Source organism: Eptatretus burgeri, chromosome 4 (genome assembly GCF_056783735.1).
Source record: "Eptatretus burgeri isolate ZD-2024b chromosome 4, Ebu_testis_v1, whole genome shotgun sequence".
In the NCBI taxonomy this organism is placed as follows: Eukaryota; Metazoa; Chordata; class Myxini; order Myxiniformes; family Myxinidae; genus Eptatretus; species Eptatretus burgeri.
The window spans coordinates 40,045,959-40,063,531 of record NC_140964.1 but is presented as its reverse complement, the minus strand read 5'-3'; the positions used below and the strand labels follow the sequence as shown (position 1 = coordinate 40,063,531).

The 17,573-nt window shown below is 41.2% G+C and overlaps 1 protein-coding gene across 1 annotated transcript in view; it reads right to left on the bottom strand.

Annotated features, from left to right (window-relative positions):
- Positions 1 to 16,131, bottom strand: part of LOC147027857 (uncharacterized) — a 67,808-nt gene extending 51,677 nt beyond the window's left edge. Inside the window, exons 1-2 of the mRNA XM_085877556.1 lie at positions 15,775 to 16,131; positions 13,950 to 14,056 (exon numbers count right to left, since the gene is read on the bottom strand). The gene's annotated coding sequence lies outside the window, so the exon portion shown is untranslated. The remainder of the gene's footprint in view (positions 1 to 13,949; positions 14,057 to 15,774) is intronic.
- Between the last annotated feature and the right edge of the window lie 1,442 nt (positions 16,132 to 17,573).

Genomic DNA, 17,573 nt, shown 5'->3' with positions numbered 1-17,573 from the left:
ATCTATCATGATCATTATGCCATAACCCCAGGCAAGCATGCTATTGTAGATGCATTTTTATCATGATGGGTTTGAAGGTGATGAAATGAATATAATTGATGATGATTAAAACTTGATATTAAAATAAAACAAGTCTGAAGACGACGATGATTCACGAGCGGTATTTGACGATGTAGATTGTTTCAGAAGTCAAGGATGAGACAATGTGATAATTTTGACCAAGTTATAATTAATTATCGTGGCCTTCAATCAACACCTCAGAACAGATCACCATATTCATATTCATGGTGAGAGCAGACCGACCAACCAATTGGTGATTGTTCTTGTTCATCATTTGTGTTGATGCGACCAAAAGGTCGACCAAAAAAACGACCAAAAAAAGGTCGTTGATGCGACCAAGGCTTGAGAAATGAGAAAAAATCCTCAAAATTTATCATTTTTTTTTCTGCATTATTCATGTTGCAGAATTGGTTTTCAATTCCGGTTCAATTCCGATAACTTTGAAAATGTGACCTTTATTTGACAAAACCAAGGACACCGACCATGCAGTTGAGAAAATGATCAACATGATGTGGTACGAGTGACAGGTTATTAGCTGCAAAATGTCGAAAACCCGGTTTCGTTCAACAACTTTCAAAATTTGACCTTTGCATAACCTTTAAAGGTCATAAAACAATGTTGTGGACATTAAAATAAGGAAACAGGATACGTGCCAGAGCTTATTGGAGTTAGTTCATCGAAGAAGGTCGAAAACCCGGTTCGATTCCCACAACTTTGAAAATTTGACCTTTGTGGCCTTTAAAGGTCAAAGGTCAAGGATTATGACCTTTGGTGCAAAACTTCCTCTGGAACATTCCAGGAACAATATAACATCATATCGGCTATATGGCATTTCACACTCCTCGGATTATCCATACTTTGATGAAATCAGCGTAAAAACAAACTTGAGGGGGGCGCCACGGGCAAGGTGTTCGAGATAGAGCAAAATGGTTTCAGGAATTTAGGTGGGGAATGACCTCAAGATTATGCATAAAAAATATTGTCATCCTTGCTCTCAAAGTTTGGGCGGTCGTATGATTTTTATGTCAAAATTCGCGAATTTCTAAGTTTTTGACCTTGTGACCTTGACCTTGGGACGAAAATGAAAAGTCAGACAATGACAAGTTTTAGATAATTCATTTTGCTATTCAAATACCAAAGAACCCATTGCATTCAGTCAATTCCCGAGGGGAAGATAGATTTTTAATCCGACTACCCCCTAAAAATGGCCATTTTTTGAGCGTGGCTCCGCTCACAATGGGTGTAGCCATGCCCTCATCCAGGAAAACACAACTAGACATTGGTATCGAACACATAACCAAGTTTCATCAAGATTGGATCAAAGTCCACGGAGTTATGCTCTGGACAGACAGACACACAGACATAACGAATATAGTGGTCACTCTGGGTGGCGCTCGTGAACCAATATATTAAACCTGAAATAAAATGTACTCAAATATGATATGATGTTTTTAAGTATGTATCCATTTGGAATTAGCATAATTATATTTCTCCTCGTATGGTAAGATCACCTGTATATTAAAAGTGTAAACAGGTTGAACTTTGCCAGTTAAAGTTGAATATAAAAATAATTACCTATCATTTTAAAGCTATCTTAAAGAATTTTTTTTATGAAAGACACAAATAAATTGGAATGTGGATTTAAGAAAATGCCCAGATGTATCCACTCAGCTCTAGTCGCTTCAAAATAATATATCTTCCCAGTTTTGGGAGAAGCAGACTGACTTTTTAACCGACATAGGATGGAAACTTGTTTTAATGGCCATTGGAGTTGGCGTTTGACATCATTCCAGCATTCTGTGCGATAAATATGTCCAGATTTGAAAATGTGTTCCAACCATTTAAGCAGGAGCTGTCAAGGAAGACTGAAGATAAGTTTCACCTGGAAAATGTCAAGACCAGAAGAACTGGCGCCAGTGTCAGAAAATGATAAAACTGTGTCTTACTGAAAACGATATAAAGACTAAGATTCTCCACTTGTATTTGAGTGATCTGGAGTGAGTTTGTTTGTCCAGAACCTCCTGTGCGTGCACATTAAATCTGTTTGTTTGTTTAATAAATGATCTGAATTGTACTGACATTGTGTAACTGTATCTACACTATCCATCACAACCCAAAGCTCCTCCAAAACACGAATATTTATCAGTCAAAATACACTAAAAGTATTGTCTGCACCTCCCATCACATTACGCAGATGCACCTTAACAGTGCCAATCACCCTCAAGAGCCTTTTGTGTTTTTATTTATTTATTTTTTTTGGCTACATAGTTGAGGCTCATGGAAGAGTTGGTACACTGAATGGATTGGGATGTAACGGGATGCACAAGGAACAGAAGAGACACATGCAAAAGGAACAGTAGAGGGAGGGGGGAAATACCAACAGAGTTGAAGGCCAAGATAGAGGCAAACTTGGACAAATAATGGGTGTGGCAAGGAATGGGGGACAGGGGAGGATGCATGGGGTGAACGAGATGGATACAGTAGGACACTCCATGGAGGGAAAACTGGAAATTTGGAAGGAGGGGGATTTGGAATGGGTGGGGCAGTGTGGGTTAACGAGGGTGGAAAGGATAATGGTTTTGGATTCAGGATGATCTAAGATGGTGGTAAACAGCTTTCTTGAAGAGCTGGAGGAAGAATAAAATTTGAAGAGAATGTGGAAGTTGATTATACAGGAGAGAAAAAGAAGATGAAACGAGTAAAGGTGAGGAGTGATTCTGGATTTAGGTAGTTTCACCAGAAAGGGGTTGAATGTGGACCATGTGTGCCCTGCATAAACCTGTGGGGACTGGGAGGGACAAAGCATGGAAATAGCAGAGGGTGCAACAACAGAGAGAAGGCGGGAGAAAACAGAGAAACCACCGACCTGTTTGTGATGGTGAAGTGATTGGCCGATAGACTCAACTTCATCGTGGGAGATTCCAATAATCCTGAAGGCCTTTATTCTAATGGCATCAAGCTGAGAAAGATGTGAGGCAGGGGAGCTAGCTTGGAGAGAGCAGTACTCCAAAAAGCCGGAGATGAAGGCCTTATAGTTGGATAGTTCAGGTGTGCCAAGGATTTTGTACGATGGAGGATTCCCAGTCGGCGGCTGGCTTTGGAGGCCAACTTTGAAATGTGGTTTCCCAAGAAAGATCATGGCTGATAGTGAGACACAGGAGTTTGAATAACTGAATTTCCTTTGGAGGACTGTTAAGAAAGTCAATGGGTGGGTTTGCCAGACGACCTTTCGGTGAGAGATAGTGAGAGTGAGATTTGTCAAGATTTTCAGACATATTCCAAATGTATGACTAGCTTGTGATTTTTTTTTCAATGTCTGAAGAGAAGAAGAGGCTGCAGCCTGCCTGTCTGATGGATGAGGAACATCATGGAAGAGGGTAGAGTACTCTGCAAATAGAAAAGGGGGATTTCCCAGAAAGTCAGAGAGATCATATCAGGAAGATCAGGAAGATCAGGAAGATCAGAGAGATAGAGAGATAGAGAGATAGAGAGATAGAGAGATAGAGAGATAGAGAGATAGAGAGATAGAGAGATAGAGAGATAGAGAGATAGAGAGATAGAGAGATAGAGATATAGAGAGAGAGAGAGAGAGATATAGATATAGAGAGAGAGAGAGAGAGAGAGAGAGAGAGAGAGAGAGAGAGAGAGAGAGAGAGAGAGAGAGAGAGAGAGAGAGAGAGAGAGAGAGAGAGAGAGAGAGAGAGAGAGAGAGAGAGAGAGAGAGAGAGAGAGAGAGAGAGAGAGAGAGAGAGAGAGAGAGAGAGAGAGAGAGAGAGAGAGAGAGAGAGAGAGAGAGAGAGAGAGATAATGATTCTGTTAAGTGCCGCATGTTGACTCCAAAAGTCGAGGAAGTGGAGTTGGCCTTGAATGCCACAGGCAGAGTTTTGAGTTTAAGGCAGGATTCCAGACGGTATCAAAAGCATGAGATATGCCCAGAGAGACAGTCCTGATCCCATGTCTGACATTGAGGGCCTCCATCCATTGTTGGGTGAGTAGAAGTAGCATGTCAATGGTGGAGGGATCTGTTCTGAAACCAAATTGCTGATCTGAGATGAGGTTTTTGGAGAAAAGGAATGTCATATCAACTTGCTGATAATTGCAAGTAAGCTGTTAATTCTGTAGTTAAAGGGATCCCTTTTTGCACCTGTTAATCTAATGCAGTGATATTGGTGGATTTCCAAGCAGATTAAAGATGACCTCGTGCACATGACAGGGTGAAAAGGGCAGAAAGAGGATGTGCAAGAGTAACAGAGCAGGTTATTAGGACATGTGAGCTGATGCTGTTCGGTCCATCGAGGGTTGCAGAGTCAGAGTCGAGGGTTGAAATAACCTTCTCCACCTTCTTAGGTGCAAAAAACAGATTTCAGGAGCAGTTAGGTATGACAGGGAAGGGTGGGTACTGAGATTGAGGGGTTGGGGACACCAGATTTGAAAGCAAACACAGAATTGAGACATTCGGCCTTCTCACGAGTGGGATCGGCTGTGGAGGCATTTTAAGAGAGGGAAGGGATGAAAGGGGAGCATACCCCAGAGACAGACTGAACAAGGCACCACCAGGTTTTCGAGTAAGGAGTCAAGTTTGAAAGTTCACTCTTGAGGTTTGATAGATGTTGTTTTCTGGCCCTGCTAAGAGTGGACCCACACTTCTTGTGAACTTTTTGAAATGCACTGAGATTGCCTTCAGTCAGATTAGCTTTCCAGGAAGAGAAGGCAAATTGTTTCAGAGCAACTGCCTCACCACGGGTGGGAATAATGGAAGGATATTTGAAGAAGGGATGTGTGTGTGTGTGTGTGTGTGTGTGTGTGTGTGTGTGTGTGTGTGTGTGTGTGTGTGTGTGTGTGTGTGTGTGTGTGTGTGTGTGTGTGTGTGTGTGTGTGTGTGTGTGTGTGTGTGTGTGTGTGTGAGGTGTGAGTGTGAGTGTGAGTGTGAGTCAGAGTGTGAGTGTGAGGGTGAGTGTGAGGGTGAGTGTGAGTGAGTGTGAGAGAGAGAGAGAGAGAGAGAGAGAGAGAGAGAGAGAGAGAGAGAGAGAGAGAGAGAGAGAGAGAGAGAGAGAGAGAGAGAGAGAGAGAGAGAGAGAGAGAGAGAGAGAGAGAGAGAGAGAGAGAGAGAGAGAGAGAGAGAGAGAGAGAGAGAGAGAGAGAGAGAGAGAGAGAGAGAGAGAGAGAGAGAGAGAGAGAGAGAGAGAGAGAGAGAGAGAGAGAGAGAGAGAGAGAGAGAGAGAGAGAGAGAGAGAGAGAGAGAGAGAGAGAGAGAGACAGACAGACAGACAGACAGAAAGACAGATAGAGAGAGAGAAGGTTTCTGTGTGTGGTAAGATAACCAAAGTATATTTATGTATATATTTTGTGTTGCGCATCGTGTTGGTAAATTATAATATAGTGCAACAAAAAGGATATTTTACGAACGGCACTAATGATTAAAAGCACTTCAAAAAGTTGAGGCTGCACACACTTTCCATTCCATCAGGACCATACTCTGTGCAGTGCATTGGTGCTACCTAAGCAGTCTCCTGGGCTGTTGGGTATAATCCTTGACAGGTCACCACTCCAACACAGGATATCAACAAGCTGGTACTCATTTTTGCCAACCTCAGAAAGATGACAGGCTGAGTCAACCCCACCTGGTATGAATTCAACAACCAAGCAAGATTCGAACTCAGGACCCTGGGATCCCAAGCCCAGCACCCCAGCCATTAAGCCAACACCAGGCATGCACACACTTTGCTGAGCGATAATGCACAGAAGGATTTGCGTCATGTCACACACGTCTTACGATTGCAATGTAGAGGAGGCATAAACACCGAAAACTGCATACCAGCATCGATAATAACACTTTTATCATTCGCATAACTGAACTAAAGTTTAACAAAGCAAATGAAGTAAAATGTTATCCACCAAGTACTTGTCAAGATTGCAATAACTATTGTATTCACAATTGTAATGTGTCATCAAAAAGATGGCCTCGATACTTCGATATCTTCTGATGTTGCATCCCTAATTCTATTGCTTTTGAACACCAGTTTGCTGAAAATCACACCCATGTGAAGTATGGTTTGGGGCTGCAGGGGATCTCAGAGTACACTGCCCCATTTCACATGTATTTATAGTGGAGACACACACACTTGATGGAACAAAAAAAACAAGAAGTGAATACTTCGATATCGCGCGGCTGGGGGCAGTAAAAGTCTAGGTTAAGAATGATGAAACAATTTTGCAGTTATAAAATTTAAATGTAGACACGGTGAATTAGCATGCATGATGGGAAGTTGTGACATTGGACAAATTTCTATTTATAGCCCTCAGATCAAAGGGACGTACGTGGCCATAAGTGTGACAGAAGACGTGACAGAAGACACAGGACAGAATAGCCAATTATATAACAGCGTGACGTCGCCGTGCTATAAAAAAGAGAAAAACGGTTTGGCCCAGAAAATGAATCAATGCTTTTAATTTTTGTTCGTACAAAAGGTAGCTGAATTTGGGGATGGGGTAGAGGGAGAGCTGGGAAAGTGACATAATGGAAGGTGTGCCGATGTGTTTTGTAAGTTGTACTAACTATATTGGTTTGGAAAACGTTTAGTTATTCAGTTTTGAATGCATATAATCGCAGCTTTTGGGACAGATGGCCAATCATAATATTGTAAAAGTTGATAAATGCTTGCCGGTATCTCAGTGCAGCTTGGCATATGCTTGCTATATTCGTTGTGTTTTCTCACCAGTTTGGCCTTGTGTTGTTAAATAACCATTTAGCCTTGGGTAATGCAGTAAATACAGGGTGTCCACAAAGTTTTGTAATAAAAGTTTGCTTGTAATAAAATTTTAAAACTGTAACAAGACTTCTTTTTTATTTATTTAATCCAAACCTCGATATTTTCACATTCCTTTGACACACAACTTATTGGCTTCAATGCACTTGATCGCACAGTTTCTCGGAAGCAAGACTAGAGCCAAGACCAGTTAGTACTTGGAGAGCTGATATCCATGTGAAAGGCTGGACCATCAGTGGACAGATTGCAGGATAGTTCAGTTGTTCGTGTGCTCATCTCGAAGCTGTCTAGATTTGCTCTCCTATTGAGTTGAATCAAAATTAACTGCTAACGTTCTGCAGGGCCTGCATGGTATGTATCCAAAGAGTATACAGCCCTTCATATGGGGATGTATAGTGGTTTGTGCCTTATGTATTTCGGTTGTGTGATGTTGTAGGTTACACAATATCTCTCTCAGAGATTAGGCCATTCCATGTTACAAGCTTTGCTAAACTACCTGCTTAGAGATTAAATACGATATGAAAGTTACCATACTGAAAAGATGGGGCTTAGTCCATGGAGGATAAGTAAATTAAGAATTTAAGGGGTTGCACATAGAGCATAGGTAACACAGGCCAAAAAACTGTGTGCTTGTCCAAGTTTCCTTTAATTTCAGTGCATTTATTTGTGTTGATTTAAAAAGTTCAGAACTGGACTTGGCCAAACCTAGAAATGCTGTTAGACAGAAGCAGAAGATATCATTTCTGGAGAACGACCTGGAGCAACTTGCCAAAGTACATAAACAGGTGCCAGAACAACAATATGCATAACAACAATGGTGCTCGAGAAATAGTTTGTGTCGATTTTGAATTGTGACACCAACACAACAAAATAACTGACTTTTATATCGATCTAATAGCGGGGTGCTTTCTTTCATTATTTTCTATACTTGCAGTTGCCCGTTGAAAAAAAATCATGCTTTGAATCAGGTAATTTGAAATTTGAGAGCTGTTCATGATAAAATAATAAAGTCTGTGGCAGACTCCCCCCCCCCTCCCCTCCCCGTGTCGTTTTTGCGTATGACTATATAGATAGAAGAATCTCTGTATGAAAACCTTAATAGAATAAACCGCTGGACAGAATAATTTGAAATCAAGATGCTGTCGCTAAATTATAAATCAGACTCCGAGAAGTTGTACAACTTGTCTGGGAGATGAAAAAAACAAAAAACACTCCCTTGCTGCTCTCTTAAGGAGCAGGTGTTTGTAGTAGATTGTAGTGGATCACCGCAGCAGATTTCAGTTGATCAACGACGACTGCGACACAAAAATCGAAATGCCACGCTCCATCGCGAGCAGGGGCCCCCTGGTCTATCAGGGTGGGTTGTGGTAGGCAAAAGGCAATGGGGAGGGAGTTTATTTTGGTTAACCATGGAATTTTTCCGTATTGTTGAGATTTGGCTTCACTTGTCGATTGTTCTTGCAGCTATTACTGTGGTGTTACCAAGTACTTCTCCCTCCTTCTGCACTCTTCCCTATGCTCACACCTCCATCTTATTATTTCCTCTTCTATTGACTTCGCAAAATTTCCCAAATCAGTTTCATCAAAGTGCTTCATGTCTCTGTAACCAATTTGAGTACTGTGGTGATTGTGACCCTTCTTGCTAGAACCTGCCTATTACCTGAAAATGTACCCTGCTGATGGGTGTGTGCTGTATGTGAAAGTACTCCACAATGGAGAACCATTCTCCGGAAGACTGCAGACAAGGGTTTTGCGAGACTCCATGTCGTGTTGAGGAAATATTTCACATGAAAGAAATTGTCAAGACAGATTTATTTTTCACAAGATCTATTCTCAAGGTAGAGCACTCGGTTGCAGAAGGTAAAAAGGCAACATTCTGTCAGGGGAGCATTGCGTTGGATGCATCCACAGTTGGATGAAACTATCAAGGGAATGAGTGAACAGGAAAAGAGGAGAGAGTTGAGAGGAGGTGAGGAAACAGTAACCTGCAAGTCAAAGAAAGAAATGACCGAGAGAAAGTGCAAGGTTTATGACTCACGATAATGTGGCCTCGCTGAGGCCGACACAAACACAAACTTACAATCGGTACAACAGTACCAAGTATTTACAGTACACATGGGAACAGTTTCGCGATACAATAAACAACACAGGTAACAAATGATGACAATTGGATGAGACAGACCTGGTGCAGTAAACTTAAGTGGATCGACAAGCTGAGAAAACAGCCTAAACCAGAGTGGTGTCAAGCCACCCAATGCTCGCCTGTTTATACATTTATCGTTTTTCGTTTTTAAAAGACTAGTCTAATGATATTTTTTATAAAGCATTGCAGTGAAGTCTGATCCAAATAATTTTTAAACAATACCGTATATGTATTTGTATGTTGTAACACTGAACAACAAAAATTTTTTACTGGAGATGTGTAAAGTGATTTAGACTAATTTGGGTACGCTGATTTCAAAAATCATAACCGTTTTGCTGTATCATGTCAGGATTTTCAGTAACAGAAATATTGCCATTGCCTAGAAGTCAGGATTTCAATGAAATTTACAAAAATTCATTTATTCATTTATTTCATCATGAATGCTTCAAAATTATAGAAATTACAGAAAAACTCCACTAGAATGTAATTAAAAATGCTTTAGGCATTTGGCTTTGCGTTTGTGCTGCTCTGTGTCAGTTTCACGATGCAGGAACCAGCAGAAATCGCCCATCATGTTCGGGTTGTGCCGCCCTTGGTAACGCGTCTCCATGAGTGAAATCTCTTGGTGGAATCGTCGCCGTGCTCGTCCGAGACTGCTCCCAAGTTGTCAGGGAAGAAGTTCAGGTGCTGGTGTAGGAAATGGATTTTCAGGGACATCCTGGAGCCAAGTTTCCTGAAGGACTCCAGCAGCTGCTGCACTATTTCTTTATAGTTGTCCGCGCGCTCGTTCCCCAAGAAGTTGTCCGTCACAGCTTTGAAGCTCCTCCACGCTGCCAGCTCTTTGGGGTTTAGAGTTGTCGGAAAAGTTTCGTCCTTCATAATCTGTCGGATTTGCGGTCCAACAAAGACACCAGCCTTGATCTTGGCCTCCGACAAGGTGTTGCCAAACTTTTCCTTGAGGTATAAAAACCCACGCCCATTCAGATCCATTGCCCGTACAAAACTTTTCATCAAGCCGAGCTTTATGTGGAGTGGTGGAAGGAAAACCTTGGCTGGGTCGACAAGGGCGACATGCTTCACGTTGTGTCGACCAGGTACATGCTCTTTTCGCTCTTCCCAATCTTTCTTCGTCCAGTGATTCTTGTCGTCTCTGCTATCCCAGAGACAAAGGAAGCACATGTATTTCGTGTAGCCTGACTGCAGCCCTAACAACAGCGCCACCACTTTCAAGTCTCCGCAGATGTGCCAGTTGAAGTCATTGTACTTGATGGAATCAAGCAGCTGCCGCATAGTCTCATAGGTCTCTGTCATGCCGAACGCATGAGCCAGTGGGACTGATGGTTTCTCGTTGCCATTGTGGAGCAAAACAGCCTTCAAGCTGTTCTTCCCCGAGTCGATGAAGAGGCGCCAGTCTGCAGGATCGTGATCACACCCAAGTTCTTTCAACAGACCGTTGATGTCACTGCAGAATGTCATCGTGTCTTCCATCTCAAAGAACTCAGCCATGTCTCTGTGACGTGCTCTGAACAAGGATATCTTGGTGTTAGGTTCAAGTAGATTCCACTGCTGCAGCCTTGATCCAAGCAGCTCTGCCTTCGCCTTTGACAGCGAGAGATCTCTTCCAAGATCATTTAAGTCTCCCTGGTTCAGAAGGTGTGATTCTTGAGTGTCGGGTTCAAAAGGTTCATCATCACCATCCTCTTCACCACTGCTTACAGCTATGTTCTGATCAGCTGGAGGTGTTGGAACAGGGTTCTCGTCATCATGAGGCACAGGTTTACGAGCAGAGACACAGTCAGCGTACTTGATGTGACCTTTATTCTTCTTGTTGAAGCCGGCGATGCTTGTGCAGCAGAAATAACAATCATCATGATGATTCTGCGGCTCACGCCATATCATGGGCACCGCAAATGGCATGCTCGTGCGCTTGTCCACCAACCACTGAGTCAAGGTTGTGTGACAGCTTGTGCAGCAGATGTGTGGTGCCCAGCTCTGTTCTTGGTCCCCCACCTTACACCCGAAGTAGTGAAAGTAGGCGGCCTTCATTTTCACTGCTGTAGATATACTTCGCTGTTGATCTTTTTTGGTATACCGACCACAGACATAACAGAAGTTGTCAGGATGATTGGTACAGGAATGCCTACTCATCTTTATCTGAAAGAAAGAAATATAACACAAGTTAACAACAATTGTACGAAATAGACATGTTAAAGACATATGTAAATTTCATTGAAATCCTGACTTCTAGGCAATGGGAATATTTCTGTTCCTGAAAATCCTGACGTGATACAGCAAAACGGTTATGATTTTTGAAATCTGCGTACCCAAATTAGTCTTAATCACTTTACACATCTCCAGTAAAAAAAAAATTTTGAAATTTGTTGTTCAGTGTAATCAGTAAAAAACAGTGTGGTAGATAAAAACATTACAAAGGAAATAACTTGCACCAAAAACTTTAACATTTTCATGCTCACGCTGACGCTGACGCTCACGCCGGGGGTATCGCGATAGCTCTCTGTTCTTCGAACAGGTGAGCTAAAAATAACAAATTCACAAATACCAAATAAACACACAGAGAAAATATTTTGTGCCAAAAATACTGAAGTACCTTCTATGAATTTACCAAAAAACTTTCAGTAAATTACTTTTTTGATAATGTAATTTATTGTAATTGAATTAAGACGAGAAGAATGCAAAAATATTATTAGTACAATGCTGAAAATGGAAAGTGATATCCAGAGAGCAGATCATGTTACAGTGGCAGCATTATTAATGAATAAGTCGAACTACCATGCAGTATAATTTTTATTTGTAATTATGATGGCATCACAATTATATCAGTGCATGTGCAATGGTATTTATTAACATTATGCAATAATACATTATTGTTTGTAATTATGATGGCATCACAATTATAACAGTGCATTTGCAATGGTATTTATCAACATTATGCAATAATACATTATTATTTGTAATTATGATGGCATCACAATTATAAGTGCATTTGCAATGGTATTTATCAACATTATGCAATAAACCAATGTCACCCGCAGGGTGACCCGTATCTTGCCAAAAGGTGACCACGTGTGACTTCTTTAAGGTCACACTGAGGTGAACAGAGCTGCTATCCACCAGGAGCGACTCCTTGAGGAATATCTGCCTACGAGAGATTCCGATGAGAATCGTTCTACAGAGTAACCATGAAAAATATGCGTTTGCCTCATAACGTCACCAAATGACGTCATAATGTCTCAAGCTTGACATATCAATAAAGCGCTCATCGACGTGTTCAATTTGAGGTACTACACGATATGGTTCCAAAAACTTGAAAATTTGACCTTGGGGTCAAATATGTTTGACCTCGGGCGCTAACCATGAAGGTCAAGGCCAATCGCCACCAAAAATTAATCAGCTGAGCGCCAGACAATGAACAAATTCCCATGAAGTTTGAAGACGATCCAATCAAAATTACTCAAAAAATAAGGGTTTCGTCGACTCCCCTGATTTGCGACAAAGTGACCTTGACCTTTGACCTTGACCTTCAAAATTTTATGCGCTGAAAGGGACCTCTATAGGCCTCTGATATGCGAAGTTACAAAAATTTCCAATGATAACTGTGCTCTGCAGAATTTTTTATACGTGATTACAGACAAAAAAAAAAAAATACAAGCTGACTAACATGTCTTGCAAAAACTTCGTTTTGGCAAGATAATAATACATTATTATTTGTAATTATGATGGCATCACAATTATAACAGTGCATGTGCAATGGTATTTATCAACATTATGCAATACTACATTACCTACTTGCCTTGCCATGAAAAATGCATCTAAAAGAAAAAGTAATATGTAGTGTTTTGACGTTACAAATATTGAGTCTGAAAAGGTGCACCAACAAAATTTATTTCATTTGGACTTCATTGCATACCAAGTACACATAGTAAATGAAAGGCAAGCATCTAGTATAAACAGGTGAGCATTTGGTGGCTTTGACACCATGTTAGGTTGAAATTTTAATTTTTCAACATTATGCAATAATACATTTATAATTGTAATCAACCTTACCTGGATAATAATATCAACATTATGCAAATTTATCAACATTATGCAATAATACATTATTATTTGGAATTATGATGGCATCACAATTATAACAGTGCATTTGCAATGGTATTTATCAACATTATGCAATAATACATTATTATTTGTAATTATGATGGCATCACAATTATAACAGTGCATGTGCAATGGTATTTATTAACATTATGCAATAATACATTACCTACTTGCCTTGCCATGAAAAATGCATCTAAAAGAAAAAGTAATATGTAGTGTTTTGACATCACAAATATTGAGTCTGAAAAAGGTGCACCAACAAAATTTATTTCATTTGGACCTCATTGCATACCTAGTACACATAGTAAATGAAAGGCAAGCATCTAGTATAAACAGGTGAGCATTTGGTGGCTTTGACACCATGTTAGGTTGAAATTTTAATTTTTTTTTAATCATTTGTTAATTTTAACTTCACTACACCAATAGTATACCCCAAAGGAACCTCCATGCCAAATATCAGCATCCGAGTACACATATTAATGAATGGCAAGCTTCTAAATAACTTGCACCAAAAACTTTAACGTTGATGTGCTCCAAAAAAGTTAAGTTCAAAACACGTCAAAAATTTAAAACATTTGAAATTATTTTTTAATTTCAACTTCACGACACCAATAGTATACCCCAAAGGAACCTCCATGCCAAATATCAGCATCCGAGTACACATATTAAATGAATGGCAAGCTTCTAAATAACTTGCACCAAAAAACTTTTACATTTTCACGCTCACGCTGACGCTGACGCTCACGCTGACACTGACGCTCACGCTCACGCCGGGGGTATCGCTATAGCTCTCTGTTCTTCGAACAGGCGAGCTAAAAACCACAACTTATCAAAACAAAATATTCAACTTCTCACCACCTCACCGAGCTCTGAAGGTCGTGCTTTTCCAAGCTGCACTGGCACGTAGAACATTGACCGTCATCAAAGGCCAGGGCCAAAGATACAAAAAGCGGTAGTTTGAGTTGATCATCTAGGGAAGGGAGAAGGAGGTGTTAGATGGAAAATGGAGGCTTGATGAATGTGGAGGCAGACAAGAAGTAAAATTAAAGTAAAACAAAATATGGATATTGCCTCCTCTAAAACAGAGGCTCCCTCCTCCAAAACATGGTGGCGCCTTGTCAAGTCTGTCTCTCGAATATGCTCCCCCTCATTTCAAATGGTTCTGACTATCTGTCTGTCTGTCTTTCTGTCTTTCTGTCTCTCTCTCTCTCTCCCTCTCTGTCTCTCCCCCCCCCCACTCACCCCTACAAACCATACCCAACTGCTTCTGGACTCTGGATTTTGCACATGCGAAAGTGGAGAAGTTTCTGACAACCCTCAACTCTGACTCTGGAACTGAACCAGACAGCACCAGCTCACAATTCCTAAAAACCTGCTCTGCTGCTGTCTCCCATTTTAACCCTGTCATTTACCCTTGGTCATCTCCGATCAGCTTGGACATCAGCCAACATCACAGAATTACATGATATGGTGCAAAAATCGATCACATTAACTGCAGACCAAATAGCTTACTTCCAACCATCAGCAAGGTAATGGAATCTAATGTTGCAGTTGACATAAAATCATTCCTCTTCTCCAACAGCCTCGTCTCAGATCACCAATTTGGATTAAGACCAGGTCACTCTACCTTGGACATGCTGCTTCGACTGTTCCAACAATGGATGGAGGCCCTTGATATCAGACGTGAGATCAGGGCCGTCTCTCTGGACATACAGTATCTTGTGCTTTTGATAGTCTGGCATACTGCCTTGCTCTCCAAACTGTATGCCGATGGAATCCAAGGCCAACTCCACTCTTACATCACTGATTTTCCACACTCTTGTCGCCAACATGTTGCTCTCAACGGAATCCTTTCTTCTCCTCTCCATGTCAAGGCTGGAGTGCCCCAAGGCAGTGGTCTCGGCCCCATCCTATTTCTAATCTTCAGAAATGATCTCATTGACCCTGGAAAATCCTCTTTATCGCTTTTCTGATGACCCCACTCTCTGCCATGACATCCTTCATCCTTCTGATAGACAGGCAGCAGCCTCTTCCCTCTCTTCAGGCCTTCACAGAATCACAAACTGGTGAAACACTTGGAATATATTGGAAAATTGGAAAACACTTGGAATATAAGCCTGAGAAATCCCACGCACTCACGCTCTCTCTCTGAAAGGACCATACTGCAAACCATCCCATTTGCTTTCTCAACAACCATCTCAAAGAACTTTAGTCATTCAAACTCCTGGGTCTCAGCCAGGATCTTTCTTGGGCGAACTGCATTTCAAAGTTGGCCTCCAAAGCCAGTCGCCAACTGGACATTCTTCATCATACAAAGTCCTTCCTTTGCAAACCTGAACTCCGATCCACCAACAAGGACTTCTTCCACAGCTTGAAGGAATACTGCTCTCCCCAATGGGCCAGTTACCCTGCACCACATCTTACTCAACTTGATGCCTGTTCCGGATGTCCTGTTTCGTCCAATGTAGTAACACTAGCTCTTCCATGAGCCTCGATGATGTCGACAAAAAGAAATAATTAAAATCCTTGTACGTTATTTAAAATTTCATATATTATTACAAAGGGATACAAAAGGTTCCACAAAACCTGTTCACGTCACATTAGGAAACACAAGCCGTCAATTAATGAGAGTTAACCCACGGGAGACCAGTCAAACAAACCGCCTCTCAAACATCGACGAACACTCACTTGCTTTGAAGATTCCGAGGTGTTGTGAGGTCCTGAAGGGCTCCCTCACTATTGATTTCCTTGTTTATTTAAACTTTAATATCGTTTCGAAATCAATTAAAACGAAACGGTGGGTTTAACGTTCACTTCGAAGGTAAACAAGATCAACGAGATCACCAGGCAAATGCTGCTTCCAAAATAAACACACCACTGAACATTGTGACGTCACAGTAGCCACATTCGAAAAAAGTAATGACATCACAGAAACTAAATCAGTAGTTTCCTGGATACCAGAATCAACATTCAGTTAATAACGTACAAGTTTTAAATAAATAAAAACTTGGGGAGGAGGGTGGCATGTATGTGGGCGTAGGTCTGGTGGTTGGGAGGGGGAGGGGTGTGGAGGGGGAGGGTGTGGAGGGAGTTACAATTCAAAACGTTGATGCAGAATAAATCATCAATGTCATTAATCCACACAACGATCTCAACTTGGCACCTGGACATCAATCCGACCACTGTTTGTTTTGCAAATAATTCTTCACCGGAATCTTCCCATGTTGAACTTCACTCATTTTTGGAGATGTAAACTCGAGTCTTCCATCTTGAATGTTTGTGTATGTCACATTATTTATTTTAAACACCTCACATTATTTATGTAAACATCTCGCATTATTTATGTAAATATCTACATGATGTATGACATCTCAGATTATTTATTTCAAACACCTCACATTATTTATTTAAACATCTCATGTTATTTATGTGAACATCTCACATAATGTACATGAAACATCTCACATTATTGATTTTAAACACATCACATTATTTATTTTAAACAATAATCTGATCTGATGTGACACCAAAGCCCTGGTTGAGGGAACAGCGAACCATTCTGAGAGCGATGTCTGGTGTAGATAAGAGGAGGGGAATGTGGGATAATGACGAGTTACCATCATAACACTCGGTCTGGTGTTGGGTTAATGGTTAAGGTGACTGGCTTAAGATCCTACAGGCCTATAGGGTGTTCAGTTGATGTCCCTGTTGGTCCGTTGAATTAACACCAGGATCCAGGTAAGGTTGACTCAGACTGTCATCCTTCTGAGATCGGCAAAATGAGTACCACCTACCTGGTAACAGGGGGCACTGCATCAGTGGTACAGCTGTGCCCCGAGAAAATGATGTGGCTATGACTTGCATGAAGAAATCAATAATGATAGCATAAGGAACATCAACACCGGAGGAGGTTGGGCACCCATCAAACCTGCAAAATGACGAAATTGAAAATATTCATCACATGTTGGTCTCTCTCTTTCTTTGGATGTTTGTCTGTGAGTGCGATAAGTCATGAATGCTTTCAGCTCTCTTTGTCAAACTTTGCCAGAGGATTCCGAAGGACAAAAGTGAGGCTGCCAATGTTTTTTTGACTATATACAGTATGTCAAAGGCGAAGGAAGGTGTCAGAGACATCATTTGAATGATTTTCGACATACCTGTCAGGCTACCACCTGACACCTTCCTGTTGAATTGCCCACGTCCTCTCTTTTGTTTTGAACGTGCAGCAAGGAAGCAGTGCAGACCATGTTAAGGTGTTTCGTACCATTCGGCTGGGATGTGAACTCCACTGACCCCCAATACTCGATTCTCGGTCTGGATGTGACTTCAATCGACCGCGATAGTCGCTCTGAATTTGGCTTCCACTGATCCCTGAGACTCGCCTTGGATGTGACTTTAACACGGCGCTTATCCAAATAGGAAAAACCCCTTGGGGAGAAATAGGATATTATTATTTGTGTTAATTATAGTTTGTAATAACATTCATA